The sequence below is a fragment of the Anthonomus grandis genome, chromosome 5 (genome assembly GCF_022605725.1).
Source record: "Anthonomus grandis grandis chromosome 5, icAntGran1.3, whole genome shotgun sequence".
Lineage (NCBI taxonomy): Eukaryota > Metazoa > Arthropoda > Insecta > Coleoptera > Curculionidae > Anthonomus > Anthonomus grandis.
In genome coordinates this window covers 13,204,155-13,220,618 of record NC_065550.1, presented here as the reverse complement: position 1 = coordinate 13,220,618, position 16,464 = coordinate 13,204,155, and the positions used below count along the sequence as shown (strand labels likewise).

Here is a 16,464-nt window from a genome sequence, read left to right as displayed (position 1 = left end):
ATCCTTTTATTTTAAAAACTTTATTTTAAATATCTACGAAGATTTTTTAACGCTTGTATAAATGATGTATTTTTCGTTTTTAGGGTACTTCTTGAGGCAATCAAAATAGCAACTTTATGTCTAAGTTAGTGTGTCTGAAATTGTGAAACACAACATTGCAATCATGATTATTGTTAATTTGAAACTCCTTACATAACATCTCATACACATAAACTTCAGTATTTATGTTACATAATATAATATTTATAGTTTTAAATTAATTTCTTTAACTATACAGGGTGCGTGAACAAGGCGTACATCAAAGATAGCGTCTAAACTATACGACTTAGAGCAAAAAGTTCTATAGCGAAGTTGTAGGTTTGCCAAAATCTATAAACTATAAAGACTTTTGCATATACAGGATGAGTCACAAAAAAGTTATCATAAAATATGAATTTTTTTTAGATTGAAGCTCTGTATATTATTTCACAAAATGATTACATATAAAGAAAACGTTTAAAAAACCTGAAACCAACTACAGATTCAACATACAAAATTAAAAAAAAAATTAAACTACTGACTTATTAGAGAATAGACTTATAGAGAAATGACTTATATAGAAATTTATACCACAGGAAAATAGTTATAAGATGCCGGTTAAAGAACTTTTTGCTCTATGTCGTATACTTTAGAAGCTATCTTTTTCGTACGCCTTGTTGGCGCACCCTGTAGGAGTTTTTTTGGAGTTTTTCTTTTAAGACGGTTAAGACATAGAACTTAAAAAGAATTAAGAATTTTTCAAATAATATTTTTGTTGCGATTTGGTCGTTGTGAGCAGGTGAATTTAATAATCACGTACACGATTTAATTTGTAAAAACATTTATTAATATACGAAACGTTACAGTAAAAGGTTATACAAAGACTAACTGCAAAAACACGGGCTCCTAAATTTAATCTTCACTACATATAACATTTTGCCGATTCAACATTTTCGGTCTTTCAATAACATAGTGAGCTATCTCGCTAATACATATATAAACTGCGACGTTTGCGTTTGGTTTTTCTTAAACATTTATCTTTATTATTTCAACAATTTTCTTGAAGGATCAAAAACAAATTAGATATGGATATACAGGGTGGTCCAGTTCAAACGTCAATAATTTTAATATGTGATAGATAATTGAAAACGAAATAGACTTTCATTATAGAATATTTCTCAGAAATTTTTAATAACAAAGATACAGGGTGTTAAAGTTAAGAATAATTATTTGTTTATTTATCATAACTTTTAAGCTACCAGCTCAATTTGAATTAAATTTTGCATTGCAGGTTATTGTAGTGAATTGTCAATTAGTGATGAAGTCAATTTTTAAAAAAATTGCCAGTGGCGTAACATACGGAGGGACTTGGTCCTTTTTTGTCTCAAATCTGCGAGGTGATTTACTAATAATTTTAATTGTTCAGAAATACCTGCTAAAATGTTATAAAAAAAAGGAAAACTGACTTGGGTTTGTAAAAAAGTTGAATATAAAAGATGATCAAAAGTTACCTTTGTTACACAAGAAAACACAAGACTAAAGAAGAAGTTTTATTAAATTTTATAACTTACATAGAGAGAGCAAAACTTTAATAATTAACGGACAAAATAAAAAAAAAGACAAAAGCAGCACTAACAGCTGACATGACATTAAAAAGACAAAGATACATGACACATGACAGTTAACTTAAATGTAGTACAATTACCGAGTAAAATATAGGAAGGCAGGTTTGCCAAATCTATCTGTTTATATTAACACCCTCCCTCAAACCTGACTTAGTAAACAAAAATAAACTTATTTTAAATGTATGCCTTAATGAACGTAAAACTCAAAACATTTATTATCTAACACCCAAGATTTAACATTTCTAAGAACTGATTAAACTTTTCACTTCCTAATGCCTTTGTAAATACATCAGCCAGTTGAAGATATGTACACAATGTTAATAACACCTTGATTAATAAAATCTAAAACAAAGTGCATTTTAACATCAATATGTTTACATCGTCTATTATTTTCAAAATTCTGAAGCAACTTTATTGTGCTCTGATTATCTGCAAACAAAGTAATAGGTAATTCTAAATCAATGTCTAAACCTTGCAACAAATTTCTTAAATAAAACAAAAAGCACACGACGCGACACAAACAGCTACAAATTCGGATTCTGTGCTGGATAAAGTCACTAAACCTTGTTTTTTCGAAGTCCAAGATATTAAATTATCAAAAAGCTTAAAACAATATCTGCTAACAGACTTTCTATCTACTGAATCATTGGCAAAATCCGAATCTTCGTAGCTTATCAGAATAACAAAATCTCAACTTTCAATAGGGGTCTTAAATGCCTTACAGTAACTTTTGGACTAAATTATCAATAGCTGTAACCTGATCTAAAGTTATTATTTGTTTACTCACATTTCTAGTTATTCTAATACCCAAAAAGTTATAATTGTCACTCGACCTTCTAACTTTAAAGTTTTCAGTCAATTTTAATGTTAGGTTATTAAAAAAAGTTTTATAACTACATGTTATGAGAATATCATCAACATAAAGTAACAAGTAACAACGCACTTTCTGTGACACAAAAGAATATAAGCAATAGTCTGACTTAGAACGTGTAAACTTTAAACTCACCATAAACTCATTAAACCTATCATTCCAAGCTTTTGGTGCTTGTTTAAGTCCATATATTGCCTTTTTTTAACAAACAAACTTTATTTTTAAACTTTTTTGAACTTTCTAAACCCTCTGGTATTTTCATAAAAACTTTATCATTAAGATGACTATTTAAGAAAGCATTTTTCACATCATATAGCTCTAAAAACAAGTTATAGTGATTGCAAATGGATAATAAAATTCTTAATGATGACAGTCTTGCAACTGGGGCATGAATTTGTGGATACTCACCAAAGCTTTGTTCAAACCCTCTTGCCACTAATCTGGCTTTGTAAATATGTTTACCCACAGAATTTTCCTTGACCTTAAATACCCACCTATTGCTGATAACTTCCTGATCAGCTTTCAATTCTTCATCTATAGCATTTTTCCACATATCCCAATTTCCACTTTCTTTTGCCTCAGTATAAGATTGTGGGGTATCTGAATATTCACTTAGTAATGCCAAACAACTAATTTCCACATCATAATCATCAAGTCTCTTAGGTAAACGTCTTTCTCTTGTTGGCCTCAAACTTACCTCAGTATCGCCTAAAGACTGGACATCGACTTTGTCTTTAACTTCGTGCTCATGGTTGTCTATTTTAACTTCAGTATTACCTTTATCAGTCTGTCGTATTATCTGTTTTTCACCTACCTGTATATTTTCTTCTTCAAAAACATTTTCCTGTTCAAAAAGATCATCTAACACATTTGAAGTTTCCTATTTAAAATTATTCTCATCAAATATTACATTTCTACTAAATACAACTTTATTCTCATCTTCTTGCCACAATTTATACCCTGTCTCAGTATACCCAATAAATCTACACTTTAGACCTTTTTCATCTAATTTAGTTCTTAAACTATCTGGCACTCTCGAGTAAGCAGTACACCCAAAAACCCTCATGTTTAAAACATTTGGCTTCTTACCTAACCACAATTCATAAGGAGTTTTTTTGCTTTTCCAGATATGACTGAGTTCTATTAATAATATATGCTGCCATCAACACAGCATCTTCCCAGAAAATTTTACTCATTGATGCTTGCATGATCATTGACCTAGCCTTGTTCATTAACGTCTGATTTATCCTCTCCGCAACACCGTTTAGTTGTGGAGTATAAGGAGGGGTATAAACAATTTCCTTGTTTGAACAGAAATCTAACAATATTTTGGAGCAATACTCTCCCCCATTATCACACTTTATCGTAGAAATCTTTTTATCACAAAAAGTCGATGTTACTTTTGCCACATAATCTTTGAAACATTCTACTACTTCACTTTTATGCTCAATAACATATACCATCAAAAATCTAGAATAATCATCTACGAATGTGACAAAATATTTATTGCCATTATAAGAAGTAGGTGTTAAAGGTCCACACACATCCGTATGCATCATTTCTAATTTTCTAGTTGACCTTGTAGATTTTGAATGATAAGGAAAACATTTCTGTTTACTTTTAACACATACTTCACATATTTTGTTCTGTCCAACCCTATTTGATATTTTTAAACCATTTACTAGATTCATGCTATCTAACCTTAACAAGGAATTATAATTTAAATGACCATATCCTTTATGCCAAAGTTCCATGTCATTATTAATTGACAAATTGGCTCCAAAGCCCTCAGAATATTCAAAAAATATTTTGTATAAACTACCCACTCTAATACCCTCTGCAAATACATTAATCCCCTGTTTAATGACCATTTTACAGTTTGAAAACAATATATCAAAACCAGCCTTTTCGATTGTAGAAACAGATAATAAATTAACCCTCAAACCAGGCACACATAATACATTTTTTAAAGTTACATTTACCTGCCTACTTCCTATTATACTAATCATTTCGATGTCACCTGTACATGTAGTTTTCATCACCTTGCCTTCTTCAGCCAGCTGAATTTCTTTTGGTTCAGGAAAGATCTTCTTTCTCACCAACACTGCCTCGTCGTTTGTATAGTGATGAGTGGCACCCGAATCAGCATACCAAATCATTTTCATCTGTTGTCCATCCCCGCCAGCATAAAAAGCCACATTCTGCCCTTGCTCGCAGCTCCGAGTCCCTTCAGCCAACCCCTCGACTACCTCCCTACTGCCAATAGCATAGTTGGCCCTTCGATCAGCACTCTTGGCCTCCATTTTATTTTTCTGCGAACACTGATTAGATTTATGACCATACTTGTGACATGTAAAACATTTCACACCACAAACACTTTTTACATGACCTAACTTGCCACATTTAAAACACTTTATGGGTTGCTTTTGAGTGGCTCCAAATGATGATGGCCTTGTATGATTGTACTGGTCCTATTTCAGCCTCTGTTTATGCAGAATTCCAATAATCTGCTCTTTACGAACTCCAGTTTAAGGTCAGCCTCAGAAAGGGTCCTAATGGCAGTCACCACATTTTCAAATTCACTGGGCATGGTTAGTAGAAGGAAACATGACATATCTGACTCATCAAAATTGCCACCCAGATTTTTAATCTCTTGAAAAACTCTATCACATGCCGAAAAATGGTCTTGAATGTCATTAGCACAAACATATTTCATATTAATTAGCTCTTTTAGTAAATAAAACTTTGAACAAGTACCTTTTTTACTAAATATACTTTCCAACTTGGTTATCATTTCATGGGCATCCTCAATTTCTTTTATGTACTCCAAATTAGCCAGCGTATCCTGGGCCCATAACCATTGTTACACAAGAAAACACAAGACTAAAGAAATTTTATTACATTTTATAATTTACATAGAGAGAGCAAAACTTTAATAATTAACGGACAAAATTTAAAAAAAAGGCAAAAGCAGCACTAACAACTGACATGACATTAAAAAGACAAAGATACATGACACATGACAGTTAACTTAAATGTAGTACTTACTCTTTTGAGACCATTGACTTTGTGTCCCTCTATTCTGTGAATTTTTAAATGTAGTACAATTACCGAGTAAAATATAGGAAGGCAGGTTTGCCAAATCTATCTGTTTATATTAACAACCTTAAGTCACCATTTTATTTGACAAATTTAATTTAAGATTCAAGCCTAATTTTCTTTTTTTTTTAATTTTTGAAGCATTTTAACTGGCGTTTCTGTACAATTAAACTAAGATATTTTAAAAACAGTGCCTTAAATCATAATTTTGCAAGAGTAACTTTTTTTTTCAAATTATATGGAGAATCTGACAGCTGACAAAAAAAAACTTTTATCACCTCGCAGATTTGAGACAAAAAAGGACCAAGTCCCTCCGTATGTTATGCCAGTGGCAATTTTTTTAAAAATTGGCTTCATCAGTAATCGATAATTCACTACAATAACCTGCATGCGAAATTTAATTAAAATTGAGCTGGTAGTTTAAAAGTTATGATGAATAAACAATTAATTATTCTTAGCTTTAACACCCTGTGTCTTTGTTATTAAACATTTCTGAAAAAAAAATTATAATGAAAGTCTATTTCTTTTTAAATTCTCTATCACGTATTAAAATTAATGATGTTTAAACTGGACCATCCTGTATAATTTAACATTATATTGAAAATCATAATTTCCATATTCATCATAACGTCGCCTTCCACACAGAGTGTCGTAAGTGTCATTTTGTAAATTTTACAGTAGAGTGAAAAAACGAAAATAGGTGTAATGTTTTCCAGACATACTGAAAAATTATCTAGAGTGAAGTTTTCATTTTGATACATGTAAAAGTATGTTTTACGAGTAAGGTTATTTCGTACAAAAGTTGTGGAAAAAGTCTTTAGTTTCCCAGATTTTTCGAAAAATTACCACTTGCGTCAGTTTGTCTGATTTTTTTTCGCCTTTTTCCAGATAGGACAGTTGACAATAAAACTCTTTGACATAATAATATGATGTATTTTAACTAAATAGCTTGATTATAAACCAGAAAAACTAAAACTACGAAATAAACAGAAGAAAAAAAAGAAAATTCAGTATTTCAAATACAAACTAATTTTCGTGAGGCAGATTGTAGTAAAAGTTTTGGAATCCGGGAAGCCTTATATAACAGGAGTATCCCCTTTACATAGCGAAGTAAGATCATCGTATTTTTTCTTTATTATCTTTGGTGGAGCACTGTTGAAATTACCAACTTTAATATCACCTACTTTTGTCTCCAATCGCTTTAATTCTATAAAGTTATACCTTGAGTCAAAGTGGCTATATTTAGGTAGGTTCCTAGGTTCCTAGGTTCTTTTTTGTCCACCCTTAGCTCCATAACATCGGTCCAATTATTTTTTTTTCCCTAATGACTGATACGGACTGTCAAAATTCGTAATAATTTTGAGACACCCTTAAAATCTAGAAAGTCTTTCCAACCCTTGGCATGACTTTGTAGGGATTTTTTCGTCTGGCAAGTTCGAATATAGGATGAAGTTGGCTAGGAACAAAAATATCACCAACTTGAGAAAGAGCTGTACTTATTGCGCTGAATCTCCCTCGTTTTGTCCATGATTGGTTTCGAAAAAACGTAGAGATATGGTTTCGATTTCCCTAAATTTCTGAGCTGAATACAACATCATTGCGGCCATAATCGAGTTTTTATTCTGACCAAAACATCCATCCGAATATAGAACTACAGATGTTATACCTTGTGCTGCATAATATTCGATGCTCCTAAAGACACAACTAGATATTTCTGAGGTCCCCCTTTTACTGATTGACTCGTTCCAAGGAAGACATAGACACTCTTTAGCTATGTTATAGAACGTAAAATTAAAATTGGACAGACGACTTTTATAAAAAATTGCGCTTTCACGACTCATTGGCAAATAGTTCACCTGTTGCAAATCAAAAACCGCACATAAAATAGATTTATCCTTGTACGATTCAACTTTGGATTCTTCTTTCAGTTCTCTTACTTTCACCTCCTCTAGAGTGTGTTTTTCATATCTGTCTTTTAATTTTCTTTTTATTTCATCATCTCCTTGCTTGCACGTTACGCACAAAGAACACATATCCTTCTTTGGGTGAAAAAATGAAAGGTTTTTTGTTACAAAAACCCTCCGGTATGTAGAAAAACTGGGCTTTGATTCTGATGTTGTCTGTTCTAATTCCTGGAGGAACATGGCATACATTTTTGGAAGAGATAAATCAGGATGAAGGTACATTCTGGAACTTGAAGATCTACAATAATGTGACTCAACTTTAGGAAACCTATCAATATGTTGCGAAATTTTCTCTTTTACTTTATGTTCTTCTTTAATTTTTGCCTAACTATGCCTTCCGCCTCGTTTATCTTTTTCAAGAATGCCCGATCCACTAAGTTTTCCTAATGCAGTTCTAGAAGTCCGGTCTGATGTATCAAACGTTCTTAAAAATAGTTTCTTGCAAACAATCTTTCTTTGCCCTTCTACTGTCAGATAGTAACGTAAAGTGCAATTTCTTTGAGAGTGTTCCTTCTTGCTAGTTTTCCTGGCTGTTTCCATGTTTTCAATGTGGCGGATCAAACACTCTCGTTGCCTTGTAGTATCGCCCAAGGCATAATACTGACTGAATATCACTTCTCGATGTTCATCACTTACTTCACTGCAAAGCTTGCTACTTTTTCTACAAGACTCGCAATTGCATCGATTTTTAAGCCTTCTGGCTGGAATAATTTTTTTTAGTCACAGGATTTTTAAATTTCTGTCCTAAGTTTCACAGTTTCTTGGCTTCATGATATTGATTGAGCCGTTTCTGTTTTTTTGTTTCGACATTTTCTTTCTCACCACCGTCAACTGTGTAGTTTTCAGGCTTTTCAATAGTGGAAGTAATAATGGGGTCATTTATTAATTCACCCTGGTTTGTGCCTTCATCTTCGGCAGTGACGTGTATCCATTTTTGTGTACGACAACAATGCTTTACATCTGCCATAAAATGAGTCCAGCACACAAGTTTTTCACAAATTTCGCAGGAGCTAAAAACTTCATCTCTACATCTACGCACTTCACATTGTCCAAAAGGTGGGTCGGCGTCTGAGTCATAATATGGGGAAGGTGGAGACGACAAGATCCCTTCGTAAATATCGGGCAGGTTAGAGGTTCTGTTTTCGACCACTTCTTCATTGGCTTCTATCAACGTGGGATTATTTGTTTGAACTAAACGTTCTCGGAGTAGGCTAAGTGGAAGATCGTCATCAGAAGAAATTTCCGTGCAGTGGGAATGATGTTCGGTTGTCACTTTTTTGTCTGAGTCACTTAATAAGATATCTTTTTCAACATCAATTACCTCTCCAAAGTACCATTTACGTTTGAAACGCATTTTACTCTTGATCCTACTATAATTCTATCACCATCTACTAAACACAGTTCACTTTTTCGAACAACATTTTTTGTTCCATCTTTCCATAAAACTAAAGCATCCATACTGCAAGGTTTAAATCTAAAAAAAAAAATATAAATGAAGCCTGAAGTAATTTGTCTATAAAAGCGAAAGTATGCAGACAAATTAAGTTAAACTGAACTTAAAAATCCATAATTCTTACATTTTTATGTATATTATTATATTCCATAACTAAGTTATCAACTTTTGGTTATTAACAGTGGAAACTACTAACGGTACGATACAGTGTTTTATAGGTTATGTTCAAAAACAATAACAAACCACCACGTAAACCGTCAGTTTAACTTCTCGAAAGCGACAACGAAAATATTTCACACAAACGGACCTAACTGCATATACGACACTTTGTGGGATTTTATACTTTTGTAAAAAAGTACCATTTGTAAAAAATGCTTTAAGAAGCATTTCTTACAAATGGTCGTAAATTAAGTTACGTGTGTTTGTGTGATTCAAAAACGAAATTTTGTCAGATGCCATTTGTTTTGTTTGCTATAGCCGAGTTTTCGCCAGTGAAGTTACGGCACTTTGTGAGAACAAACGGCAAGTCGAAGTAAGCTTGGGGGTGGCGAAACTAATTTTTTTAAATATTTGTTAGTTACGACACTCTGTGTGGAAGACGACGATAAGTTCCACGTGCAAAAACTTTATTTAATACAAAAAAAGGTAAAAGTGTAGGAAATGAATAGGGGAAAAAATTACATGTCCAGGTCCGCTTAAAGAAATTAAATGATCACAATTATTGGATTCATTCACACTGTCGCTCGGCGTACTGTGTCGTTTTATCATTACATTTTATAGTGTTTTTTATCTCTTTTTCTACACTTTTTTGCCAGGATTTTACCTATACTCTGATACGTAATAAAAATAGTCATTGTTATAAATATTTATTTTGTTACTTCAAAATGTAATTTATTTTGTAAATTGTATATAACTGTATTTTAAGTAATTATAAGGGTTTTAATAACTTTTTACATTAAGTATATAATAAAATATTATTTACAAATTAATCTTAGTATTTATTTACCTAAAGAAAGAAGAACATTAAGAAATTTAATTTTATACATAATGAATAATAGTAGTCTACAGTGTGGACAGAAAGTAGAACAAATTTGTTTAAACATGGTAGGTTTGTTGAGGTGACATAATGTAAGTATGGTATCGTCCAATAAATAGGTACGCAGTAACTTTAGGTCACAGTATTCATTTTATACAATTTTTGTGAGAATTTTTAGTTAAATACTCCTAAAACGGGATATAGATCAACATAGTAGATTTTTTAATAATGCGATTTATATCAACTTCTCTCATTCTAACATTGACAACAACTAAAAAGGTCAAAGACTCCTTTGCATAAGGCGAAAAACTATACCACCTACCAGTTCATATTAGAAAGGCTAAGATGTCTTAAGCTAACTGCAAAGGCAACGTTACAGATTTTACTTAGTATATATTACACATAGCATATACTACATCTTTAGTCTTTTGATTTTATATATTTAATGTGTAGGTTTATATCGATTTTATACACACATATTTTATTCATTCTTAGCTTTGTTAACAACAATGTATGTTTTAAATAAGAAAGTTTCTGGAGTTGAGTTTGAGTTAAGTCTGTTTTTTAAGACGAGAAATTGAATTACGTTTATAGCACGTGTTTCTAGTTCGGTTCTATTTTTTTTTAATAGCGTAACTTTCTTATATTATACTCGTAACAAAAATATTCCATTATCAAGTATACAACATACACAATATAATCAAAGATGCATGCATTTGTTCTTAAAAGTGCTAAAAGTTACATAGGCATTACAGTCGTCGCACATTACATTAAAAGAACTTTGCATTCTGGAAATTGGACTCTACAAACCATAAATAGTTTTATTAAAGTTGCATCTGAACGATTTCTGAGTTGCAGAGAATGATTTCTTTGACAAGACACCCAAGTCCCTCGTATCTGATGACATATTCAGAATTACATTGCTAATATTAGATGGGAATGACTAATAATATTATTACCTCTTAGAATGTCTGGAGGCACCAGCGCACTTTAAGATATACAACAAAAGCTTATAAATCTGACCATTTTGCAATCTGGTTCGGATCATTCATATATTGCACCGCATTCTTATTACATTTAATTCACCGAAAAACTTTCAAATAATATAAAAAAATGCCTGATAAAAAAATGAAATAAGCCTGAATGATTTTTCCAATATAAGGGGAAAATATCAAGTTTCAAAGACATATTAAATAAACGTAGACAAGATGAGACAAAGTACTGCAACAATGTTTTAATATAAATAGTGGAATCTGGCCCGAGTGAGAGCTTCAAACGCAGGTTAAAAAGAGCAGAGAAGACTTCAATTAATTCCATAGAAAACGTACTTATATCCAATGCATCCGTTTGGAAAAGTAGTAATTTTAATAACGCTCCTACCTCACGCTAATAACGGTCATTGTGTCTGCCGCCCCTACAAACAATATTGATTTATCTTTTTTTTTTATTTTATTTATCTTTGATTTAATAACGATTGAATAACGTCGCGTGGCTGTTATGTTTTTAACCTCTTTTAATCACGCAATTGATCACGAAATTTATTAGCCTACTTTTCGAATTATCAGAATACAATATGGATGCTTGGTTGGATACTCCTGTTTTATTATAATATCATGAATTCAGATGGTAAGAAAAGTGGCGAGTTACGTGCTGAAGAATTTACGACTACCGAGACCTTGGCATTTAAATTGATCTATTAACGAGTGCTTTCCTGCAGTTTTGTGATGAGAAAAGAGTGCTTAGCGCTTAGCCTCCTAAGCAACGTTTAGTCCGGATTTTTTTTGATTCGAGCATACGAAGTTTTCATTAGAACTCAAATTCTTAGGAAAAAAATATTGGATTTTCGATGTGTCATATCCAGATGCGTAGTGTGCAAACGGCCACATGGAAAACCATTGATTGTTGAGTTACCACCGTTACCTTTAGATCGAGCAAGTTTGGCAGTTCCTTTTGAAGTCACCGACGTGCATTTTGCTGGCCTGTTAATCTCAAGAGCTAGGCAAAAGGCGTGGTTGTGTCTTTTCACCTGTGCCGTGTACCGCGCAGTACATTTACAATTTCAAATTATGCTCATCACTTTCGACCTCCAGTTTTTTGCAAGCGTTTCGTCGTTTTTGCCGGTAGACCCATAAGGATCTATAGGAGTACGGATTTCGTCGTTGCAGTAAACGCTTTATTGGGACTCGATTTTACCCGATACCAGTATGGAACGTATATTGGTTATAATAAATAATATAAGTTTAACCCCCTGTCGGCGATGTGGCGGGGAGGTTTTTGAGAAAGGTTGATTGGAGTTTTTAAAACGCTATTACAGAAAATGTTGGGTCACGCAAAATTAGACGCTGAGGACTTATTAACTTTGGTTTGTGACTGTAAAGCTGTTGTCATGCCGTTTATATATTGTTTGGAGGATCCCGAACTTACTCCTACTCCATCTTTGTTTTTGCGCGAACAAACCGACTGGGATTTACCTGACTATGACTTCTGTTGACCGAGCCTTCTTGTGTCATAAGACGAAATATATTCAATGTTTGCGAGATGATTTACGAGCACGTTTTCGCATTGATTATATGGGACTAGACAACACTAAGAGACGGGAAAATAAAAATAATATTTACGCAAGACGTAGAGGAACCAATATTGACAAAACTTAAAAGAAAAAAAGGAATACATGTTAATACAAAAACAAACACGTTGGTAAAAAGGAAATAATTACAGTGATTAAAAAAGACAATGATTTATTTGACAATCTTTACCCGGGAAAATGTAAACAATGGAAAGCCTCGCAAAATCAATAAAACAGGATTATAGATATCGACCCAACAACGGCAAAACATGTACTTAGACAAGGACAACTTATGATGGTGATGGATGATATAGACGAATCTTTGTCAAGGAAGACATCAGTATGACTCTGTGCTTCGGGTGTCAAAAAATCGGACACACAATAAAACATTGTTAGTGGCGTGTCGTGAGGTTTGTGCCAGGAGGGGCAGAGTAAAAAAAATAAATTTTTGCAATGCCACGCCTAAAACTCGTTAAAAAATGATTTCTTTTTTTTAATAATGATATCATATGAAACAAAAAAAACGAAAACAATGGCACGTTTTGAATAAAAGTTTACCTATCTCTTTTACCTAAATTGAATCCAGGATCGATTGAACTCAACGAAAAAAAAAACTGTAAAGTCAGTTCACTAAGAATAAAGGCATTTTCTTAGTACGTAAAAGGAACCATAAAAATAAGGTAAGAATTTACTATTTACATGGATTATTGTTATATTTAGGTATATTTTAGAATACTAATTTCGAGATCATTTTATTATAATAACATATTTACACATTATAAACAAGCGAGAGGAGCTATTTTTTAAAACAGAAATCCGCTCTACGGTCCTTCATGGAAATAAATTTTTCTAATACTTTGTCATCAAAATTATTTATTTCATGCCCGAAATTTCGATTAATGGACATCATAGCCAGAGCATTTAGTCTATCATTAAGCATGGTATTTCGCAAAAATGTCTTTATGCGTTTAAGCGTAGAAAAAGTACGTTCTGCTTCTGCCGTGGTCATTGGAGTTGTCACGATAATTTTTATTTTTAATATTTTTGACGTTTCAATAAACGTCTCATGAAGGGTGTTGTCCATGATAAATGAAAGAAGATTCATTGCTCCAACAATTTCTTTTAAATCATCTCTCGAATAGATTACCTCTAATTCTGTTCTTAGCCTTGATTTGGTCAGCATTGGATAAAATGAAGCTACATCATCTAAAACTGCTACAGGAAACTTTTTTGAAAATTCTGAATATTTTTCTGTATTAAACAGGTAAGCGGCTTGCAAATGACCCCGATAGGAAAAACGATCCTTCATTTGAGTTGTAATTGTATCACAAATTTCTTTGGCAATAACACTTCGAAAATTATCATCGGTTCGTCTTTTCTTAGGCGTAGGAAATTCGGATTCGACAATCTTTTGAATCGAATCAGTTTCATTTCGGATATTAGAAATATTTTTCTCAAAAATTAACAATTCTTTTTGCAACTGAACGCTGTATTTATTTTTAGATTGAAGCTGATTGTACAGTATGTCAACGTGTGGTAAAATTCTGTGAAAAAGTGTTAACCAAAATACAAACTCTGGATCTTCCAATGCTCTTCGTAGACCGGAAGCTTCATTTGACGTAACGCCTTTTTCACACCTACTTTCAATTTCTTCAAACACTTCTATAAGTTTTTCGCGATTTTCATAAACAAAATTAACTGTGCGAATATTATAGTTCCATCTAGTAACAACCGCTCTTGGTAATCTTTTATTAATGATTTCTTGTAAAACGTCACACTGATGAGATGAGTTTGAAAAAAAACGGGTATTGCTGAGAGATTACTAAAGAACACGCGAACTTTAGCGTTTTGTGATGCCGATTTCTGCATTATTAGGTTTAATTGATGGGCATAACAATGAATGAAATGAGCATTTGGGTATTTTTTTTTAATTTGAGCTTGAACACCGTTGTTGATCTTCTATGCATGTTTTTAATCCAGTGGCTGTTTTATCTGTAACCCTTAAAAAACCCCAAAAATCCTACATAAAAATACCTTAATATTAACATCATTTGACAATAATTCGAGACATCAGTGGTTTCGTCGCATTGGATTGATAAATAGTCAGCATTTTCAATTTGCTTGCAAATTTCTTCTCTACATACTTGTAACATACTATCGAGAATTTCGTTTTGGATAATATTTGAGGTCCCTTTAAAAACAGTAGCCGTACGCAAGTGTTCCTTTAATGTATTGTCGAGCTCTGTAGTAAAGTTAATTAGCTCTTTAAATATTCCTTAATTTTCTGAGGATTCTCTTTCATCATGACCTCTAAGTGCTAGTTCAAAAGCACTACAAAATTTTACACAACTAATTAGCCTTTTTAAAATATGACGATTTTTCTCGACCTTATCATTATGTAAAATAATACTTTCTCTGTAAGCAGAGCTTAACTGTGTCATAATATTAACCTTACCGAGTATAGCTAAAGCAGTGTAAGAATTGATGTGGTCACGAGACGATTCATGTTTTCTAATTTTCTCAGGAAGATAGTGTAAATCAATGATTCCTTTCCTTGCCCAGTTGGAGTCCATTCTAGAGTCAGCTTTAAAAAACAACAGACACGGGAAACAGAATAACAAATTTCTTATTTCACACCCACATATCCACTTATTTTTTTCATAAATATCCTTTGAAAATCGTGGGGTAAAAGATCTGTTCTCGGCTTTTCGCGTACTAGTTTGCGTTAAATTTAAATTTGGCAAGGGCCTTCCCAGTTCTTTAATTTTGACCTTATCAAAATTGATTTCAATAATATTATCTACAGTATTCATCATAAAACGTAAAAAAATCCTCAAAGCCAAATAGGTATAACGATACCACCAACACAAAAATCGATAATATCGACAAAACAGTACCTCGTTAACAACGAATTACCGATTAAAACGCGTCTTTCCTTGCAGAATAAAAACATCAGGCCGCAGAAAATCTGCGCCCTAATTGACCTTATGCAACCTGAATATTACAGGGCCTCGTGCATGCTCGCGCCGCCGAAATCCTACATCGGTACATATCGAGGCGTAGCCGATCGAGAGTTCTAGCCGTGACACTGGTTTCGTGGCGTCAAAATTGAAGCCGAGATTTGGTGGCGCACGCCGTACAGTGGACGACTAAGTGGAGATACCGCGGGAGCTAATATTTTACATTTTACAAGATAATATATTTTTTTTATTATTACGTATTTTTAGGTATATGATAAATGTTTTAAATATTTTTTATTATTTATTTTATTGGAAAAATCATCATCAAAAACGAATTTGAAACATCAACGGTGTTTCAAATTCGTCTACCCTCAAAATACGAAAATGGATAATTTACCCCAAAGTTGCACATTATTTACTTATAAAAGAATATGCCATATATATATATATATATATATATATATATATATATATATATATATATATATATATATATATATATATATATATATATATATATATTTTATGTGGTTTTGAAGATTATTGAAAAAAAAACAAATTTTCAAAAACTTATTCTTGACACTTTTGTGGGTTATCTTGGTTGCTATGGGAAAGTTTTTGCATTGCTGTATTACTTTTTCGTAAAAATGTTAATGCCGAAAACAAAATTAGGTAGGTACCTACGCCAAATTTTTGTTGCTTATTTAAAAAATCGAAAATTTGAATGATTCCGAAGATAATCAAAAAAAAAACAAAAAAAAAAATTTAAATCCATTTTAATTTTTTCTGAGCTTAAACAGGAATGCAGCAAGAGGTAGGCATTATTCTAAATAAAATTAAGATTGTAAAATGTAAGTTAAAATTAAAATTGT

The 16,464-nt window shown here is 32.4% G+C and overlaps 1 protein-coding gene across 2 annotated transcripts in view; it reads left to right on the top strand.

Annotated features, from left to right (window-relative positions):
• The window catches only part of LOC126736083 (oocyte zinc finger protein XlCOF6-like), a 66,034-nt gene that overhangs the window by 31,650 nt on the left and 17,920 nt on the right, over nucleotides 1–16,464 (top strand). Inside the window, exon 7 of one of the 2 annotated variants that reach the window (XR_007660604.1) lies at nucleotides 84–10,019. The exons of the other annotated variant lie outside the window; for it this stretch is intronic. The gene's annotated coding sequence lies outside the window, so the exon portion shown is untranslated. Of the gene's footprint in view, nucleotides 1–83; nucleotides 10,020–16,464 lie in introns of those variants that run through there. 2 annotated transcript variants of the gene reach the window in all.